This window comes from Egretta garzetta, unplaced genomic scaffold, assembly GCF_000687185.1.
Source record: "Egretta garzetta isolate BGI_Z169 unplaced genomic scaffold, ASM68718v1 scaffold32, whole genome shotgun sequence".
In the NCBI taxonomy this organism is placed as follows: Eukaryota; Metazoa; Chordata; class Aves; order Pelecaniformes; family Ardeidae; genus Egretta; species Egretta garzetta.
The window spans coordinates 390,528-412,885 of record NW_009259035.1 but is presented as its reverse complement, the minus strand read 5'-3'; the positions used below and the strand labels follow the sequence as shown (position 1 = coordinate 412,885).

The following is a 22,358-nucleotide window of genomic DNA, read 5'->3' as shown; positions in this document are numbered from 1 at the left end:
CAGGCTTGTGCAGGACAAACACCGGCTGTACCCCTAAGACCTCCATCTCACACCTGAACCTTTTTGCTAATGACAAGTTTTCTCATTTGGAAAATAAAACATACAAACCGCTCCTATCTCCAAAAAACAAAACAGTAGTACTCTTCCCTGCCTCACCCACAGAGGTAAAAGGAAAAACACAGTCCTAGCACTTGCAGTACCAGGATGTATTTTCTTGAACTCTTTTGGACATCAGTGGACTGGCCATCGTCCTCTGCACAGTACAGGCACGTGACCCAAACCCTAGCTTCCAAGAGCACAGAAGCACTGTAATCCTGGGAGGTTTGGGGCCTGAGGTTAAGAGTCCACACCAGTGCCATTCTGATTTCTTAACACCCTTCGCTGCAGGAAAAAAAACTAACTGAACTGACAAACATCCCAGTGTAGATACACAATCATAATTTCCCATCCAAACTAGAGGCTCCTTTTGCCTGAAAGTACATGCACATTGCCTTCTCATTAACTGCATACCGTGTTCATACTTTCTGTATTCATCTCACATGCTGTCCATCTACCCGGACTCTCTGTTAGAGAGAAAAAAAGGTGACAGGATACCAACTCATTCTCTAATTTTTTTAAGAACCACCATCACTTGCTAGACTTGAGATGTGTTTATTCATTCTACCTCAGAGATCCACACACCAACTGCATTTCTTTGTCTCAGCTTTGCTACAGTACTCCTCCCAGCTGCAACACCATTTGATATTTATGCAAGTTGATGCAGCAAGGAATAAAAAGTTGTTCCTGTATATGATTAAAGTGTTCTCTAACATTTGTTTCAACATACTCATAAACAGCCTAAGAAAAAAAAAAAGTTAAAAGGTTGGGGAAAAAATTAAGGTACCTTTTAGAGCCAAGGTATTTTGCACTCTAAAATTTAATCGCTCCAATCCACAAGAGTTGCATATTATGGAAAACTGTAGTAAAGATTTTGATAATGTCCTGTATCTGTTCTTACCTAAGGACCATATGTAGGCTAGTCTCCCTACTCTCCTGGCCATACAACACCCCCACAAAGTCTTTCTTGCTCGATGTGTTCAGTTGCCTTTATTGCAGGCAGCCAAGAGAACAATCAGGAAAAAAAAAAAAAAAAAGGCTAAAAAGGAGAAATTGGTAGGATTTTTTTGACTGGGGCTGAGCAACTCCTCCAGCCACTGATCTTGCGTCCCTCGCTAACTTCCCTATACTTCACTCCCCAGAGGAGTAATATTGGCCTCTTCATCTGGGCTGACTACCTAAGTAAAAACCACACACCTTGAACAATTCCCAGCACCTGCTAAAACAAGAAAGTCCTTTCTACCATCTTCCAGCTACAAGGGGGAAAAAAAAGGTTTAGCTCACACAGTGAGTATAGTCTAATGACAGTAATATCAGTGAGGATGTCTCCTGAGAAAGCATGAGATGATCCAGCGGCAGATTTCTGGATGCCTTTTCTAGCAGGCTTAAGGACAACAGATTTCGTAATTTGGCTTGGGAGCTAAAATCACTTAGCTTAAGTAGTGCTGTTGATAGACATGTGGTTTCCTGGCATTAGATAGGAGGCCTACATTTGAGTCATGAACACAGGCAGCAGCAACCACTCGCACCAAATTAGGTATGGAGCTATTACAGCTAAATACAGGGACATCTGCACAGGAGTTGTTCCTCTCCTCCAGTCCTCCCAAATGCACTTGCGGCTTTACTGAGGAGTCTCTGCTTCCCCTTCTCTTCTCGCCTCTCCCCTAAAAGCCATCTGTACAAGACACTTTACTACACAGCACAGGAAAACAGCTGGAGATTATAAACCAACTGAATACAAGAAGTCAGCAATCCTTCAAGTAAAGAATAAATTCATACTACCATATATTACCTACTCATTTTCAGTATGCTAAAATATTACACCTCCTGAGTATTAAAAGTCATTAAAGATATCCACACGTGCCTGTTTTTAACAGCTGGGGATTCTCCTCCCCTAGAGCTCTGGGAAGCAGTTTGGGAGAAGCACTTCTTAGCTGACTGGCCAAGTTACAACCCAGTACTGAAATAGTTAATATGTTTTCCTCAGAGGTAACCGTCAGTGCAAGCACTGAATGTTTCTCTCTTTCAGAGCTCTTGTTTCAGGCTATCTGCTGATTTAAGAAGGAAACACTATCAATTTATGCTTGGTACTTCTTTTTAAAGGTGACTTAATTATGAGTGCTACCCTTTTTCAAACAAAGGCAATGAAAAAAAATCCTAAAGCAGTGTAAAAGAAAACTGACATCTTACGGAAAGAGGGATGCTGCTATAAACACCTTGGCCTGTAATAAATATCACAGAGGAAGCAACTGGCTCTCAATTTGACTGCAAATTTCAGAGCCACCCATTTCCATTACTACTGACAGAGCCGAGGATGAGGACAACCTACTTCTCAGAACAGCCACAGTCACCCCTAACAGGATAGCAATTTTTCCAGACTGGGAACAGAGCACCTCCGACCTGGCCAGGCTGAAACATGAGTCTTAAATGGTGGGTTTCAACCCCTTTATGCAGGATTGCCACAAGTAACCTAGCCCAGACTTTGCATCTGACCCGTGGTCCCCCTGGGGCAAACGGGGAGCAATGAGAACTAACATTGACATAATCTTAAATTTATGTGTCACAAAGGCCTGATGCTTGTAAAAAGCATCTGACTCCACTGCCCATTCCCAGGCAAGTCCTACCAAGTGACAAGGAAGGAGAGACCACGCTTCCTTCCCTGCTATGGAAGAAGTACCACATCATCCAGCAAGGTACATTTCTGTGAAGAACAGGCAAAAGAGGAGAAAGGCTCTGGCAAAACAGCCAACACTTTGATACAGAAAGTATCATGCCCCCATGTCAAGTCAAACCATAAAGCAATACTTGTAATTCTGTAACTCCAAGCAATATTCAGAATTACTGTAACTTACTCTCATTCATAATCTAGGTCTTTATAGAGCTACAGATAGAAGTCAGCTTTACGAAATTCAGTTTGGGGGCAGTAGTTTTTGAAAACGCCAAACCAAACAAACAAAAAATAACGCACCAAACCAAAACCAAGAAATATGAGATTTATCCATGTCTGAGTATAGAGGAAAGCAGACCATCACTTTCTGGTTAACCGATGGGAATATTTCAAATAAGAAACCTTACGAGCCAATTTCAAAGTTCAAAAGAGGACAAGAGCCTTATATAAATCAATGTTCCCACTATATTTCATGTTAAATCGAGAACCACGACAACACTGAAAGCTATTCTAATCCTTTATGCGCTTCAGACTGCAGGAAACAAGTGGATTGGCCTTTATTATGTTTAAGATGTAGAAAAGTCAGAGATGACTGGCTACTTCAAACAAAAGCTTACAAGATTAACAGAACCATTATCAAACAACAGTCATTTTTTGCCCCGTTTCTCCACTCAAGCCTCACCCTCCACCTACAGGCTTACAGTAAGGCAAAATATTTACTATAAATATTACCTTCTGCAACATTCTGTCTGAAGTCCTTATTCACTTCCAAACGTGTTTTCATTACCCCTTCAGAAGTCACGGTCCAGATCTTTCTGCACAGCCTTACTCACAGCTACAGTTAATACAATCTTTATGAGTGAGTCAGGTGGAAAAATGCTAACTTAACACCAGAAGGTTATGAAAGTTTAAAAAGCTATTTTTAATTTAGATAGAAGTTCATCACAACACACAATTATGTTATATGCCCCTGTTAACTTTCTGGTGAAAAGCTGAGGCTTCTTAATAGAAGAAGCTGGCTACATTTAATAGCAGAAAACATTAACAGATGTTGATGTTAACAGGATGAAAAAAGTGCCTTGCCTGTTCACTTTTTTCATATGAGATCATCAGTCTGGTAATCTTAAAGGGAAACTGTGTCTTCCAGCTAAAAAAAGTGAAGGCAATCCAAAGCTATCAGTCAGAGAAAGCAAGCATTTTGCAAACTATACTTCCTAGAGGATACTTCACATTTCCTTAACAAAGACTAAGTGAACTTCAACTCTAAAACAGATGAAAATACAAAGTTCAATCTAACTCAAGGTAAACAGAAATTACAGTCTTTAATCAACCTCCTCCTAACAAAAAGGAGGTGGCAAAAAAGTCCACATACATATAGATGCAGTGCAAAATTTGTTCACAAATATATTTATGTCAGTTCCTGAACTGGGTTGAGTTGTAAGGAACAACCTACAAGGACGTTCCGTATTTATGATTGCTATATACATCTTATAATAGTTTCATCCATTTGAACAATCAGAGACTGATACAAAAAGAACTGAAGAAATAGTTAAATCTTTTCTAACCTAACAAATATATTTGTATTTATCAATTTATCTACAGGACAGAAAACAAAAGACAATTTACCTTCTCCCTACTTCTTTATGCCATACCATCTATTTTTTACACAGAAAAACCGACGTACTTATCGTCTATGAGCTCTATCTAGCCCACACGAGTAACAGTAGCAGTACAGATGCTTCTTCAGTACAGGTTTTAAGTGTGTGCCAGAATGCAAAGCTGAAGCGCCCTCCATCATCAGAGACACTAGCTAAACACACGCTAGCACATGCATATCATCTCTGGCTACAGTCACATCTTGAGTTTTGCTGAGCTAGAGTAACCCAGTGTCAGTGCTCGCTTCAGGGAAGTTCACCTGAGGCTGCTGCAGCCCGACAGGCACTGGCAGCAGAACCACTTACGCTAGCTTCAAAACGTACTTCATTCCCTTCTCAGGTGTTTCCATCCCCATGTCATCCCTGGCCTTCTGTTGGCACACGAATCTCGTGCAGACCGCACAGGCATTTTAGATGTTCTCTAGATAATTAGTTTTAACCTGCAATAGTTCTGAAATCTAGTTCACTGCACAAATGCTCCAACACTTCTAGAAGAAGTCAAGAGTCAGAAGCTGATCAGAAGAATTTATTTCGGAAGCACTGCCGACTTTAAAGTACTCAAAAACTATAGCCTAACATTGGTTTTGCTCCTAGCAGCAGCATTGCTTAGGCCAGGTTACACTGCCCTTGATCCCTCGTTTCAAACCCCTCTCCCTCCCACACAGAAGGTAACACAGAGGTGTAATTGTTCATTTAGTAGGACAGGGAAGAATAGGAAGATGTATTTGGATGAAAAATAACCCAGGAAAAAAAAGGCCACACTTCATAAGATGGCCAATCTAGATCACTGTGCTATGCTACTCATGACTTCACCAACATAATACGGAGTGGACGGTGAGGTGGAAGGTAAAGGAGAACAGGAGAGATGAAGGGGGCCAGGGGAGGCTGGGGATATCGCTGTTGGAGCCAGCAGGGTTATCACAGGAATTCAAGCACAACCAAATCCATGGATGTCATATGCCATACCGATGAAATCATTTGTTGCTCTGTTCCTCACTTCCTTGTCTATAAAATGGGACTAATGCTTACTATGCTTAGGGCACTCCAGTAAGGTAAAGCCCAAGCTATTTACTTACTATACTAGTAATGAGGGGATAGAAAAGGAGGGATACAATTCTTCTTGAAAACAGGACAAGAAAAAACAGCTAGTGGGAGAAATAAGTAGTTTTCTTCCCTTTTCCTGTAACCAAAGTATAGGAGAAATAAAAGTTAAGGGGTTTGACATGATGAAGCCAGCTTGCCAGAGAGAAAGAAGCACTCAAAACTGAGAGCAGAGCTGCAGCAATAAATGTTCTGAACGCCGTTCAGTGGGAGCTCGAGCTGGATGCGCTCTAGCATGCTGCTCAAAGCACTTCAGCCCTTTAATCATCCACAGTTGCCTTTGCATTTGAGAAGCAAGCGGACCCACGGCATTACAGGGGAAGAGGAGAAGAACTGGCTTGGAACTAGTACCCTAGCTGTGCAGGATAATTAGCCATCAGCGTAACATCCTAAACAGACTTTCATTACATATTACCAAAACAAGATTTTACTTCTAAGTGACAACTAGTTCTTGTGTTTTAAGGCTCATTATTTTAATGGATGTTAACAAGCTTTCATTAGTATCAGGATGTGAAAGACCAATTAAGTAGTGAGCTCACAGTGAGGTCACCTGTGCACATACTGGGAGCCAAGTTTTACATACACTCACCGCTGCAACCAACTCTGCAGTAAGCAGCTAGTGCAGATGAAGCAAGCCATACAAAGCCATGTAAGGTTTAATAAGTTAAAATGATTAACTGGAAGCAGTAATATGCATACAAGGATCTTGCAAAATTCACATCCGATTACATGCCTTTTAGCAGTTTTTATTTTTATAAATAAGAGAAAATTCTCATTTCTCTACAATTCTGAACATACTTGGTCCCAGAATATCCAATTTACAAGCCATCTTTACAATATACAAGACTTACTGGTTTTCAAACTTCAGGAAGTACTGTCTCCCTAAAGCAACACCAAGATGAACTGATTAGAACCATAGAATCGTTTAGGTTGGAAAAGACCTTTAAGATCATAAAGTCCAACTGTTAACCTAACCCTGCCATCCCACTACTAAACCATGTCCCTAAGCACCTCGTCTGCCCGGCTTTTAAATACCTCAAGGGATGAGGACTCGATCACTTCCCTGGGCAGCCCATTCCAATGCCTGACAACCCTTTCGGTGAAAAAATTTTTCCTAATGTCTAACCTTAATGTACAAGTATATTCAAGAACCCTAAATGACAACCACTTCACATTCTAGGCTGATGGGCAGAAAAACTAACAAAAGATACCTGAACAACTGAGATCCTAAATAACAAGCAGTTTATCATTCCTGGTAAGATCATGACATTCTTTGCTCCAGACTTCAGACACAGGTTTGAAGAGACTTCAGAAAAGCATTTTCCTTGACCTACGACATACGGAAAAGTTAACATGTTCTGCAAAGCCTTGACAATCACATCTGAGCCAATTAACAGGACAGGTGCAGGCACCATTAAAAAAACCCTGAAAACAGAAAACAATACTGTAATATGACAACACTATTATCATAATTTATTAACAAAAGAACAGTACGAGTAGAATGAGGTTCATTAAAGCCCCAAGGTGTATACCTGCAACGCAGAATGTTTTTCTTAAAGATTCTTTACCTAACAGGATCTTTATAACATCTGATGAGCGCCACAAGGGTGATGCAATGTACTTAGCACTATGCATCCGAAGCAACCCATTCCCAGCTCAGTCTCCTAAGGTTCATATTGAAGAACGTAAAACCTACAGAATAGCGCAGGATCTTGTTAGGACAGATGGTTTGTTTTGTTGTTTGGTTTATTTTTCATTGTCTGTTTTTTTTCCTCTTTTATTAATTGGGAGCTGGGAGTAGGTGAGAGGGAGACCATGACACCAAGACCTTTCAGGACATAAAAAGAATCTGTTGTCGTTCATTTTGGGTAGTCACCATTCAAACACAAGTCTCATGTTATTTCATTTGTTGTAGCACTGTAAATAGAGTGCTTAAGGACACAGTCAAGGTGAAGTCTCGGTTTGCTCATGCTTTTATTTGTCTGCCATAATGTAACAAAATCAACTTCAATTAAATTAAATGCTTTAGTTAATTAATCAGTGTAACTAATTTATCATTTGCCATTTAGACCTAAGAATTCATACACTAGAAAACACCACCCCTCCCTTTTCGTTAGCCAGTATAATAAGGGATATTACCCTTCTTCCCTCTTCTGCCCCTCACTGCACAAGCCGCCTGGTCTTACTCTCGTTCTTCTACCCCATCACAGCTGCGATGCTGTTATGATTTGCTGTATCCACTCCTCGGGATGCCTAGTATATCCCATGTCTCACGCATTCCACAACACAAAAATTTTAAGTAATTCTAAAACTCTTAGGCACTAAGCTTTCAAACCAGCATAAAAGAAAACATACACAATCTGGGCATAAATATGGGATTTCTCAGTGACTAAGACTTAAATCAATAAGACACGAGGAGGAGTTCTCCCACATTGTTTCTTGGAGCTTTTTAATTGATATATCTTCAGTGTTTTAGTTTGACATAAACATTATACTTCCAGACTTCACCAGCTAGGAATTACTTTATTAAAACACACAAATAATATTTATTTGCAATTCTAGTTTGTATTTACTCAATGACCTTTCCCATGAAGGAGTGCCACTGTCCCTCCCAGTATTATATTCCAACACCTGGATACGTCACCTGTATCCACAGCCCTGGTTCACTACAGTCCAGTTCCCAGACTCTTTAACAACCCGACTTTTGAGTATTCCCTGCTTTCAGTGCTCAGCACATCTTTTATCACAGTGCTCTTCAGAGCTGCCACACAGCTTGCTACTCCTGAATGCAACATGGACCTTTCAGAGCAGATACCTCCAACCATTTTACACACTCATCTGAGGACAGTCTCTGAATATTACTCCCCTTAGCCAAGCAGCAGTATCTTTGGAGCACGTCAGAGATGCTGAAGTTCTGCAGGAACTCTTCACGTCATCTTTAGGATCTCAAAGTCGTACTTTCTCAGCTTTCTGCAAATAGTTTCTATACCTATCCACTAGCTTTTCTACTCAGTATTTTAATGCAATGTATGCAGTGTAAACAAGTCATCATGGAACATGTCAACCAGTCACACATTGAACCCATTAGCCAAAATACTGTGTCAGTGAGGAGCAGACAACATTGTATAATCACTTCTAGGTACAAGCAATGCCCGTAACTCTACTTCAAAGCCTCCCCTTCACATTCTTCAATTGCAAGATTTTATTTTTATTCTAGCATTTCATACAAGTTTAGAAGTTCACCCAAATTTAAGGAAGCATTTCCCTTAGATTTCTCCCAAAAGAATAATTGTCTACTGAAGCTTATATTCAGCTAAATATTTCATCATCCTCCAGTAGCTGGCAAATCAGCATACACTTCAAAACTTCAGTTGCAGAGACAACAGCAAGTATGTTATTAAATATTCATATATTTTGTGCAACTGAAACTGAATTATCAAAGCGGCTTTCTGACCCAAACTAAATTGGTGCTTGTTTACCTTAAAAATGCCTGACTGTAAGTTGCAGCAGTTGAGGAACTGCTTCATAAGGCACTCAGTCCACAACGCAGAGAGAGATGTTCTCAGTTAAGACCATCCCAGCAGGCAGTCTCATGATAAGCTTAATCCATGAACCATCCTGCAAAAGGTCTTCTTTCGCCATCCCTGCAAGCAGATGGCAGTGGCCACTGTCAAGGAAGATAGGCTGGTTTTGCGTCAGGGCAATGATGGCAGCTCTTCAGCTTTCTCTCACTGGAGGCAAGTCACCCTCCTAAAGGCCATTCAAGGAAAAGACCAGAAACAGCAGCACCCTCTTCGCAGACATTAAAGAATGAAGGGCTGGCTATCATATTAAATCACTAGCTGCTATATTCTCTTACAAAAAGAGACTTTGACAGCTAAAGAATATTTTGCATGATGTTCAGCTCTGGAACAAAGTGAAGTAATATGCATGAAGAGCCCCCCTGGAAATGTACTTGTGGTATCCCAAAGAAACAAAAGGAAAAAAGCACATGAAGTTACTAATTTGTGTTGTTTGAAGTGTTAAGGAACAGAATTTTAAATTCAATTTGCAGTTGGTATCCAATTAATTTGCTAGAAAACACCCAAGATCTTTCTGTGGATAATAGCCTAGTCAAAACACAATTTCATTTAATTATTCAAAATGCATCTAAGCTGAAGATTTCAGCAATAGGAAACATTACACAAAAGATAAAAAGATTTTTAAAATGGAGTTTCAAAGAGGGGGATCAAACCCAGAACACTCATTAATCAAGAGTTGCTACAACTACTTAAAGTGATCATCAACAAAAAACAGTATTTTTTTTTAATGACTGTCCCAGGAGATCCTATTTAAAAAAAAATTACTTATTTTCACTGAGAATACTGGAGGGGTAAAATGATGTTAAATTCTTAAGAAAGGTACTTTTCAAGTTAAACCAGAGACAATGGGCAACTTCACTTTGCATTTTTTAGTTGAGGTTTAAACATGTGAAATAATCAAAAATGTATTTTTATGGAATACGCTTTTGGAAACAATTTATGCATTATTTTAAGTTACCTTCATTTTACTGCAAAGTATTATTGCTGACAAAGTTTACAATGCGGACAATTCACGTACCAAATAACACAAGCACACAAAAGGTCCCAAACAAGGATCAGACTTGATCGACAGATGAAAGCACACAAGCGGCAAGAAGGGGATGGTATTCCTAAAGTGAGTGTGACCCTTGGCCAAACCCACCAAGAGCAGCTGCCTTTAAAAAGCTCATTCATTAACTACCAAGGGCTAATGATTCAGATGTCTTTTAGGAAGGCTGCGAAGAGTTTTGCAAGTCTAGTAACTGCTGGCTGGCAGTTGAAGGAAAGGATGGGAGGTGTCTCTGCTCCCATCCACAACTTAGATCTCCCGTGGGACCAAAACTCAAAGGCTTTGGAGTTCAGCCTGCTTTGTACAGGTAGCACAGGCCAAATAAGAATCTTGCACAGATTCTAAAATTATGAAAGACTAGTTTTAACAGCAGACAGAACAATGAACAAAGGCTACTTAACCATATTTTTACCCTACTTTGGCTTTACTGAATACAAACTTCTGTCCATATATCAAAAATCCCAGATAAGTTTACCTTTGAAAGCTAAAACTCCTGTGAAGAAAAACATCTTCCTACATGAATATAAGTTTAAAAGTTTATAAAAAGAGTTATAAAAAATTTTATAAAAAGTTAAAAAAAAAAGGCAGTACAAAGAGTATTTGTTTTATGTAATGGAGGTGAAGGATGGCAACCGTACAGAGGTGAGGCCAGTACAATGTAACTGATCGGTAAGAACGGAGGTTATCAAGATGTGAAGCACACATCACTAATGATGCTCAAGCCACTTCAGCGTTTTACATCCTCCACAGAGTATGGAGTACACATATACTCAGAGCCAGGAGGCTTCTCCTGCAGCAGTGTACGTGCACGGAAGCACATCCTAGCACTCCACCCAAAGCAGAGAGACAGGAAAATGCAGGGTATTTCTGATAAATGTGACTCCAGTACACTGATGGGAGTCAGTGGAAGCTGTGCTCTTGACTCTCCATCCACTGGATTAGTCCTCCAGCACTGAAGCTTTGGCCCCTACTACTGACTATCGGGACAGATTTTCACTCTACGTACCAAAAGAAAAAATATCAGAGTAGTTTAGACCTAAGGGATCTCAGGAAGTCTCTAATCCAACTTTCTATTCCAATGATGGTCAATACTGAATTCAGACCAAGTTGCTCAGGGTTTTGTCCAGTCAGGTCTTGAAAACCTCTAAGGACGTGGTGGAGGGTTTGTACTTTGCAGTGCAAGTCTGTCTATGCATATAGATGCTTACCAATTAAGGACATAAGAAAAAGGGAATACTGTAAGCAGAACTGGAATGGAATTCAATAAATGCAACTGCCTGTGCAATCAGAAATGCAAGAGAAAGTCTAAGGAGTAAATGATTTTCCAAAATCCTGTGCGCTTTTTAACAATATGAAATGTTATATATTCACACTGTGTGTATATATATATACACACACACACACACAGAGGCATTATATATATAAAAACAGCAGCACAGGAAAGATTTTAAAATTACATGGATTAGCATAGAGCCAAAACCAGTTGGTGCCAACAGTCATGGCATCTCCTCCACTGCCTCCTGGAAGCACTGCCCAAACACTTCTGAAATGGCTTGTTGTACAAGGATAAAATTCAGCATGCAGCAATAGTCTGAGTTGATGCAGCAAGAGCAAGACTGCGTTTGTAATGGCCTGATAAAAGGATGCTGCAGCAATCATGATGCCAGATGATGAGAGCTGGAATGAGAGGTTTAACTATGTGGATAGAATACAAATTTCACAGATTTTCTGCAGGAAGAATCAGGGTGATTGCATGGGCAAAACAACAGCAGCAGTTTCTTTCTTCGTGGAGACATGCTATTTTTCAAAGAGACAACATGAAGTGATATTGCATGAGGAAGCAGACCTTACCAATGTTTCTGCCAGTCTTTCTGTCCAGTGGGCTGCTACAGATACACCATCAGCTCCTTAGTACCAATCTACCAGTCAGCCATAAAATCACCCCTTCCCACCTCTGTAAAAAAAAAAAAAAAAAACGGGTGGTGTTTCTCAGAGTACTGCTTGATCTGGCATTGCCTGACCAGCAAACAGAAGCAGAGAAAGACCTGCCACTGGGAGGAGCTGTAGTCATACTCGATTTTAAATCCTTACCCTCCACTCTGGAGACTGCAAACCTGACAAGAGTTATCATTCCTGCCCACCAGGTTCTGCAATGAGACAGAAGCTGCCTGCTTCAGCACACAAAACAGTGACTATTCAGCACGGAGAACTAATTCTACATTTTATAAAACAGAAGTCGGACTTTTGGACACTAAAGTAGTCTGTCATTTGTGTTCTTCCCTAGGCCAGTCCAAAGTTTCTTCTGAAGCAAGAGTAGAGAAATGAGTAACCCAAGTATGAAAAGGTACCAGCTTCCCTGAATCCACAAGTGTGAAAAATCAAATTCTCCATACCACTCTTTTGACAGAAGATGAGGTACTGCAAATACAAAAAAAAAAAAAAAAAAAAAAAAAAAAAAAAAAAAAAAAAATCCTATTCATGTTTATTCCTTTGACCACACCTTCGCAAATGGAACAAAAGAAACACTTCAGTCTTCACCATCTTATCTATGAATAAAGGAAATGATGACAATCAAAAGCCTGGAATGGCAACTTACAAAAGCCTGAAGAAACTGAAGTTGTTCAGTTCCAAGCAGTGCTTCTCCACCTTATTTTTCTGGCTCAGCCCAGCCGAGCCAAAATAGGAAGGTTCAGCGCGACTCCTTCTGCAGCCCATCCCCAGACCGCAGCCACCCTTCCCTCTGCTGCCGCCCCCGCAGCCTCCAGGGCAGGCGTGCTCCCCACCAACCCCAACAGCATCCCTATGGCTCGGCCTCAGCCCAGCACGGCTCTCCTGCGGTCACCATCCCTCCTTGGCAAGATGAGAGTTATAAAGCAAGGACTCCTGAGCCCAGGCAATGCACTACAGGTGAGACATGAGCCACCTCAGAGCATTATATGGCCCAGCAGAGCCAGAAACTGCCACAGGTAATGATTTTAGATGCAGTTGTCTCACCGATGGATGCCTGCACCCGTCACCACTGGCAATGCTACAGTGCCATGCAGATTTGTTCATCTCTGGCTTAGACGACACGAGTGAGGAAAGGAAAACAGCACTCTTTAAAAGCAAAAAGCATGTGTGTATGGAGGAAACAAACTAAATACTATTTACCCTATCTACAGCAAATATAGAGGACAAAAAATGGAACTGAGCTGCAGGAAAAGTGATCCAGCAAACACTGAGAAGAGGGGGCAAAGCGGTAGGGCAAGTCTATAGATCACAAAGAGGCAGAAGAAACTGGCCAGGGAAAACATGGACTTCCCTTCACTGAAGACTTAAAAAAAAGAGATCAAAACATTCCTGACAGACACTGGTCTAGATAGAGTAGATTTTTGTCTTGAGAAAAAAGGGTCTCAACAATCTCCTAAAGTCCCTTCTGGCCCTAGTATCTCTTAATGAGCACGTGACAATATAGCAGGAGGTTAATACAAATTTCTAATGACCTTTTACACAGGACCAACTGTCATGTCACAATCAGCATTTTGGTAAATGCATGAGGCCTTAGCAGCGCAGCTGGTAGTGCTCTCTAGTGGAGATATCGGAGGATGTGCTTCAGAGTTCAAAGCCATGGTGGCTTCCCGAAACAGAACATAAACTCATTTGGCTGTATTTCGAAGATCTAACTGAAATAATCACAACTCACTGTAAACATCAATACTGCTATTCAAAGCTGAAGAGGCAAAAGCAGAGTCAACACCTTCAGAACACAGCTTTTCTAAATATCTATAAAAGATAAAGGTGGGTTTTTTACTCTTCCCCTTCATCAGCTCAGTACACTGCTTCTTATCAACTTACTTTGCTAGGGGCATATGACAGGACAAGGAAGAGGCCGGAGAACATCATTATGCAATATTTCAAGTGTGCTATGCAATCCATATCCAAAAGCAACAGATAATACAGGTAACTACTGCAAAGCTTAAAGGTAGATGGATGATAAACTAGAACATGAAGTGGAGCCCCTCTAGCGTACTCCATTTACTGACATTACAGTTGATATTGCTTCAGAAAGATCACATCGTACAAACGCAGCACAGTACTTAACTCCTATTTAGAGCAATGGTAAGTTGCAACAAAAGGCAGGGGTTTTTTATTGCAAAATTTTATATCAGGAGTCAAAGAAGCTAAAATACTTGCTAAGAACTCTTGTAATTTTTGAGCCCAACACTTTGGTGACAAAAAAAGAGTATCCTTATCATGCTGCCATGGGCATACGATCTCAGTTGCATACTTCTGAGACCTTCTGACCTCCAATCCATACACACTGCAAAATCTTAATGGTATGCCAAAATTACTTTCTCAATGGTACAGTTATACATCCAAGGTAAGAGGAAGGGAACAAATTGTTTCAGGTTGTCTGTCAAGATGACGGAGGATTCAGCTAGAAATTCAGAGCTAAATCTTTGAGTTGTTGGTGTTGCCTCTTCATTTTTATTTTGAAGAAGGAAATGAGACTGGTGATTAACTCCTGTGGGCTGACTAAAATTTTGGATCAAAGTGGATGCTAATTATCAGAGCTGGTAACAGGGAACAGAGTGGGAATGTTGAGATGATCTTTTCTGGTTTCATATACAGCAGCAGAACTTCTAAATCCCAATTAGGTCCTCAGTTATATCTGCACAGCCTTAAAACCTTCAAATCAAAACTTAAAGGGCATTTTCAATGCAATCTGAACTTATTCTTTACCATTATATAGGTTTCATTCTGCTAAACAGAACTGAACAAAAGTCTGCAACTGCTGGACAAGGAGGAAATGATTTCAGCAATTTAGCAGTAACAAGAAGAAAACAAATGCGTGCCACAGCATACACAGGAAGCTACAGTAAGTATAATTTCAAGTTTATTTACAAAGGCACCGAAATTTAAGCTATGGTCACCGTGAAACATTAATAGTTATTTGTGTATTTTGATCATCAATGGTCCAAACAGACAATCATAAAGAGGTGAGGCATTGCATTAAGCCTGTCCAGTTTGAAATATGGAGATGATTTAGCAGATCTATAAATGCCAATGCATGCTTACAGATGTTGATACGATTAGGACGACTTTGGTGGAAACATTTGGCAACAAAACAGCCTACACATCAATCTGTGTATTTCCAGTTTTCTGTAAGAAAGCTTCAACAGCCTCCCTGAGGTCCCTGCTTAATCAGAGGGAGATGAGGGAGAAGGAAGAAGCAATTGTATGCAACCTCACACAAAGAAATACAAAACATTAATAGGCCATTAACAGAGCATTTAATGTTGATCTTCTGGTCCCATCAAGGGCTCATTCTCCTAGGATCCGTCTGAAACTACCCGCAATGATACCCTGGATGTAGAGGATTTTTATTTTTCTTTTCATTTTTTATAAGCATTGGAATAAGCAACTTTTCAGGATGCAATAGTTCATATGAGTAATCCACGACAACCTCAAACAGTTCCAATCCTGTGAATCAAGCTACTCATGCAACAATTCTGGTTTGCAATTGAAAGAGAGAGTAAACAGAAATGGCAAGTCGTTTTTTCAGTAATGCTTTCAGAAACCAAGGCTCACCTCTCCTGGTAGGGGTAATGAACATAATGTAGCATTATCTTCCCTCAGACTAAAGAAAAACTACTGCATAGGCAAAAACTTATTACTGACCTTGTACACCAGTCTTTTAATGGCTTGCGTGCTGTTAAATTAGGTACATAAAGTTAGACAAGATTATTCTCTGTTACTGTTCTAAGGCAGTACTCTCCATACATCTTTTCAGACCTTTATTTAGAAAGAAAAACTCACAGCAACACAGATGCAGATACCTGTGGAAAGGCAGCTAAACTTACAGTAATGGGAATTTGCAGTGTCAAAAGAGATAGGATGCCAAGTTTTCTACTGGAACAGATGAAGAGCCTAGCAATCAGTCTCTGACAGTAAGGAGGCTTTGCAATTTTATTTTCTGTTTGGTTTAGTTTGCATTAAGATTAAAGAACATTGTGTCAAAGCAACTCTTAACAGTCCCTGGGGTCTTTCAGAGTCTTTGAACAGTCAACCTGATTTTAGCACCAGGTATGGAAAACTAGCAATTCTGTTTACTTACCTTGTACCAACAGACAGAATAAATTTCACTTTCTAGCAAGCAGAACATCACTGAAGTGGATGAACACCAAGAAATTCCTCTACATGGTCTTGGATAACAGTCTGTACCAAAGGCATCCAACATTTTTCTATGTTAATACGGATGTGTAGCTAATTGTGAAAGACACAAATAGAGTACATACTCCAGTCTACAGCACCATACCTGTTATTCTACTGTTTACCCAGAATCCAACTGACTCCTTTGAAGCAGTTGCTCCATATATACACACACATATATATTATTTCTCACACATGTAAGCTGAGCTGATCCAGGCCTTCATTTTAAATTTTAAGAGTGAATTACCACAAGGTACTGAATAGGCAGGCAATTCTTGGGACAACGTTGAAACTGCCCTCAATGAGAACATGTCTCAGGTTCTCACTAACTTGCATACAGCCACCAGGTTTTTGTGCAATACTCTAGTAAATTGGAGATATTCAGATTAGCAGCTAAATCTGTGTCTGCATCCAGATTCATATGCAGTATTGTTAAATTATCCTGCAAAATCTTTCAGTTCTGTGGCCATCTAAATATTTTTATTAATTAGTATTTAAACAGGAAAATAAATACTACATTCATTACATGTATCCTCGTATTTTAAGTGGATAAACCTCAATTCTTTATAATCCATGCCAACAATTTCCAATACTTTGAGGTATCATATTATCAGTATAATACTAAATTCCAATCTCACAAAAAACCCAAAACAAAACAAGAAGTAATAAAAAAGAAAAAAGAGAAAGTATTACTATAAGAGTTAGCAAAGCCAGTAAGTCTAACCTATGAAAAGACAAAAGACTCTCTAGAAGACACTAGGCACCTTTCAGAATAAGGAGTTTATCAGTAACCTTATCCATTTCCCACAACTGAGACATTATTATCATTTCCATCTTGGCTATCAAGTCAAATTTGGCCCATGACATAAAATTCTATCTAACTAATAAGAAAGAATAATGGAAGCATTTATGAGAGAAGGAAGGGCTGTTTGCTTTATACTTCCCATTTGTTTGCTAACAAAACATTCTGTCTGACTTTATAAAATAGCAGCACTCAGAATGAACAAACAGAAAAGATTTAAAAATTAAATGGGCTACAGTACTCTCTTCCAGTAACCACCACTTCAATAGCAAAGCACAAAAAGGTAAGGTTAAAAATGAAACTGACTTTAAATTGATCAGTGTTGTTAAAAAAAGATGACTGCCTTTGCTAAAAGAATTCTCCTTCAACAATCTAATCTGAGGAGTATTTCCTTCCAAAAATCTGGATGTCCTTTATACAAATTCCTAAGATGGAAATAAAGAAAAAAGTCAATCTTTTTTAATGGCACACTGCATGCTAGGCCCTCCTGCTGGCTGCTGCTTAAATTAGTGTGACAGTATTCACAGACCTGCAAAACCTACGCTTAGAAGAAACAATATGTAAGCCAGCTGATGAGCACCAGAAGCAGATTCAGGTACTCCAGACACCAAGGTCCACCAAGACGTGGGTTCCTGCAGCTCTATGCTCGTGTTCAGGGAGTGTAATTCTACCCACACAAAGCAGAAGGATCCCATTCCTTCATGCAGTGGTAACAGGAGCATCTGTAACACGTACTATTTTTAGAAGCAACTAGCCCACTGCCAGCTGAGAGAGGAATGAGGAGCTGCAGGCCAGAACATGGGATCTGCCTGCTAGCTCCTGCTGCATCTGACCCGGAGGGATGTGTCAAGCTCCCCCTGCCCTTCACTACTACCTGGAACACGGACTCAAACTGAGACAAGCTTGCTAGAGCCATTTTTTGCCTCTCCTCACCTGGCTTCAAGATCTCCTGGACGCTCACAGCAGTTTTTGCCTGTGCTGTTTCCAGTCCCAGGCAGGTAATGCTTTGTGGAGTACCCTCTGGCGATGTCTGCAGGCTCCTCTTCGCAGCCCGCAGGCTCGAGCATTTTGTAGACAGCTCAAGGCTTTGGTCGTATCACATGACAGTAGGTGCCAAAAACAAAATTCAGGCCTGTAATTCATATGCCTTCGCTTAATCCTGTTCAGAACTTCTTTCCAATTAATTTGACCCACAGAAAGACACATGTCTATCTGAGCACCAAATAATTTCCAAGCTTTTATATCTACCCCTAAGAGCGCAGTACCATTATTCGTATCTAAACTGTACGCTGGAATTCAGAATAAACACTAGTTCATCAAATGACAACTCTAGCATGAGAAATTTTCAAGCATTAAAAACCAGCATGTCATCTTGGCTATTTTGTGAAATTCGTTTCAGAGATAGGAAAGGAGCAATGTTTTCAAATAAAGTATGAGTAGGTCTATCTTACAGACAGTGATTGACAAGATGCAGATAGGGCATTTAACAGCTCTTGGAAGTCAACCCATATTCAAAAGAAGAAAGGTAAGTACTAACATCTTTTCTCAGAAGTCTGAGCATTTTGATAAAGTTTCTTCAGAGTTCTTTACAAACTGCATTAAAAATTATAGGCAAAAGCCTTCACATCAGAAAAGGGGAAAAGGAATGAAAATTATTGTACCTGACATTCAGAGTCGAAAACTCCACAGAGCTCGCTTTCCAGAGATTGAGTCACGTAATTGTACCTTTCAAACTCTAGCAAAAACAACCAATGTTGTTCGAAGATCCCTCATTTGGTTTCTATGAGGCACCAAACCCAAAGAAAGATACATCAAGGTCTTCGCTTCCTTTGAGGGAAAAGAAAAAAAGTGTGCAATTCTAGCAGCAAGGTGTCAACATGAAAACTTGCAGCAATGCCTGTCAGCATACCCTTGGAGGATCCAGACTGTCACTGAACAGTTTACGTTGTCAGTAAATTCTCATCAGTGTCAATAAATATCAATGCATTCTTTCTTTCAATTTTGTCTTTAAAAATCCACACCCAGAATCTGCCAGCCTTCTTTCAGCTACAAGTACAAGCCATCCATATGCATTCTTTGCAATCGGAAATGGCTTTAATTCAAACATTTTACTACATGTAAGTTACATGGGAGCGTCAACACAAGACATACCTCTATAACGCTTAATGTCGGAAGAGTCTTGAGGTCATACATTTGTGCATATATACTACTAGGGGCGTGCTAGGTGTACCAGACTAGAGTTGTACACTGAACTCACATAGCTCTTCCCAAAGCTGGAGAGTCAGCATTGATTTAATACCATATGAAATTTAATGTAGGCCAATTGTATGGATTTAAGTAGTGGCCTGATTATCCCTGCATTTGTGACAGCTGAAATAACAGGAAGAACAACTTGGGCCTGGGGAGGTGATTGTTTGGTTTATTGGTGTGGTCTTTTTCCTTGAGGAGTAGGAGAAAAGATAAAATCGCACCTTAAAATTTTACTGTTGAACTTTAGTGCGTATGTCTCACACACTGAGAAAGGCAAACACGGAGCCATTCAAGAGCTCTATCTTATTTTTAGCATAACTATTGCCCACAGTGCACTATAGACACATGCTTTTTCTTCTCCCTGCCTTCAACCCCTCAAATAAATCCCCTTTATTGGATTATGGATTAATGCAGCAACTATAGCAGTAAGCTGTTTCCATGAGAGTGAAGAAACATAAGATGTGAACCATTAAACAGAGTAACTTCTCATTCAGAGTTTGTGGGTCTGTCTTGGATATTGCGTGCATTACAGGCAAACAATATTTATGTTTCATTAAATATGTTTTGAACAATACCAACAGGACAGAAATCTAGCACCCACTAAAACAGTTCCACAAATACTGAAGTAACTAATATAAACCCGTTTTCATTAGAACATCCAATGTCCAGTAAAACTAATAGCAACTCATTTTAAGTCACTGCTCCCATTAAACAGTGAATAGTTACGCATATGGTAAAGACCACATTAACTTAAGAGTATTACAGAAGTTACAGACTGCCATTTGTATGCAGAATGGTGAACTACTGGTGCTGCCTCTTTTCCACAAAGAAATAAAACTGTATTGTACAGACTGTGATCCCCTGAAACAAATACTCAGAATAGCGTTTACCCAAAGATCTCAAAACATTTTACAGATGTGGCTAAGTACGCTCATTTTATAGAGGATGAGGCACTAAAAGGAGTATTATGCTCTTAAATAAGAGAGTCTCAGGGAATGTCAGTGGCAGAAGCTAGGAATAGAAACCCCAGTTCTTCCAACTATCATGCCACTGCTCTGTCTACATCTCCACCCCCAAAGGACTGATGAAAAAGGCAACTACGTGAGTTAAAAATAACATCCGATTAGCAAGACAGTGATGAAGACAGAAGCCCTATGGCAACCGAATGAGCCAGTATCTCACTCAAGGCAGAACTAGACTCTACGCTGCGGAAATCGAGCATTGTAAAGCCAGATTAACATTCTGCTCAAATTAAGTGAAACTGAGTTTTCTAAGATAATTTTGGTCTGGAGAACAGTGTTAGAAGCACTGATACTACAAAGCAAAAAAATCTCTTCTATTAGCCAAACTGATATAGCTGAAGAGACCAGGTACAGAAGACGAGATTTCAAAAAGACAGAGAACAACCTTCAGGAACAACTTCAAGTTGAAAATACAAGCTCTGATTTCATGTGGACTATGTTCATTAATATGAGGTGGCTGAAAACCTGTGGAAGGGAGAGAGATTTTTCAAGGAAGATGAGAAAAGTTAAAATGCCTTTGTCATTCAAGGAGGGCAGAATAGACAATTACTATTTACCTGTGATATACCGAAGATTTAAAGGAGTGGGAAAGTTTATGCCATACCACAAAACCCCTCTCTTGATGTCATGATAGGCTGCATAATCCCATACTTAAAGACCCAGATTTGTCTTCTGAAGCCCACCTTAGTTCCCTTAAACCCACCTTGGTTAAACTCTGAGTACCCAGTTCCTTTTGATACCTTGCTTGCATGAAAGAATAGACTGGTTAGGTCTTTTCTCATTGGTAGATGTGAGTTCATTTGGGTGCTTAGCAGTTGTTTGCTTTCCCTCCCTCTACTCCCATAAGAACATTTGGTGAACTGTATTGAGTACATTACATTCTGGTTTGTGAATATGTAAGACCTACAGATTTTGTTGATTTTAGTGGGGAGGAGAGCAAATATTTACCATAGGATGGTGAAGATTCATTGGCAAGCTTTGCATTTGTTGCTCTGCAGGGCCTGGTACCATTTGATGCAAATTCACCTATAAAAAGTTTGGTGTTGATCATGAACTTGATGGTAGAGGATTTTTAGAAAGCTAGGGAAGAGGGTCAGAGAGAAATTTCTTCCACATACTTTTTCCACTATAGCTGGTAATGTTTAATCATTTTCTGTATAGATTCCAAGGCACAATGCTAAGTCACTACAGGGACTTTTCGTGTTGTATTGCAGCTGGCTCTTGCATGATATTCAAAGATTTTACTATTTCTCTAGAGGAAGAATGTTCCGAGGCATACATTTTGAAAGATGAGTATCAAATGCACTCTCCTTATTGCAGATGCAGTGATATCTAAGGGCTAAACAGTACACGTTTTATTGTATGTTGCAGGTGGTTGCTGGTTTTAAAACAAACAGATGTTAGTTGTGTCCTTCAGTACATGCAGTTTGTGGGCTGCCATTTGTTATTGAGATGGATGTTTATGAAGTTGATATTCATGAAGAAACGTATAATGAAAAGGCTAACTGCAGCAGAGCTCTGGACAGCTAGAGTTCTGCAATTTGTTTTATTTCTTTATCTTTATTTAATGTATATCTTTCCAATGAAAAGTGCACCAGAATTACCAGTTTTCTTTGACATGTACAGCTGGCATCAGTTGCCATCACATACTCAAGTTACAGATAGTGTGCAGTCATTACAAAATCAACACAACCTCAAAACCAGTTCCCCAACAGTGGGCTGTTAAAACACCAGTTTCCACATAGTAGCATAAAGGGTTAAAAAGCATTATTCAAAGCCACACAACCTCTTCCATTCCATTACACATAATGATCCTTTGGACATTAAGAATTTACAAATATGAATTGTGTTTAGCCAACTGCTGCCTCTGAACTAAATTTCCACGTTGACTACTTTTACAGTATTTTTATAGTAGCCATTATGTCAAAAACCTCAGATACCTT

The 22,358-nt window shown here is 39.8% G+C and overlaps 1 protein-coding gene across 1 annotated transcript in view; it reads right to left on the bottom strand.

The window, feature by feature from the left end:
• FBXW7 (F-box and WD repeat domain containing 7) overlaps positions 1 to 12,048 on the bottom strand; it is a 169,380-nt gene extending 157,332 nt beyond the window's left edge. The window contains 1 exon segment of the mRNA XM_009634828.2: positions 12,001 to 12,048. The gene's annotated coding sequence lies outside the window, so the exon portion shown is untranslated.
• Between the last annotated feature and the right edge of the window lie 10,310 nt (positions 12,049 to 22,358).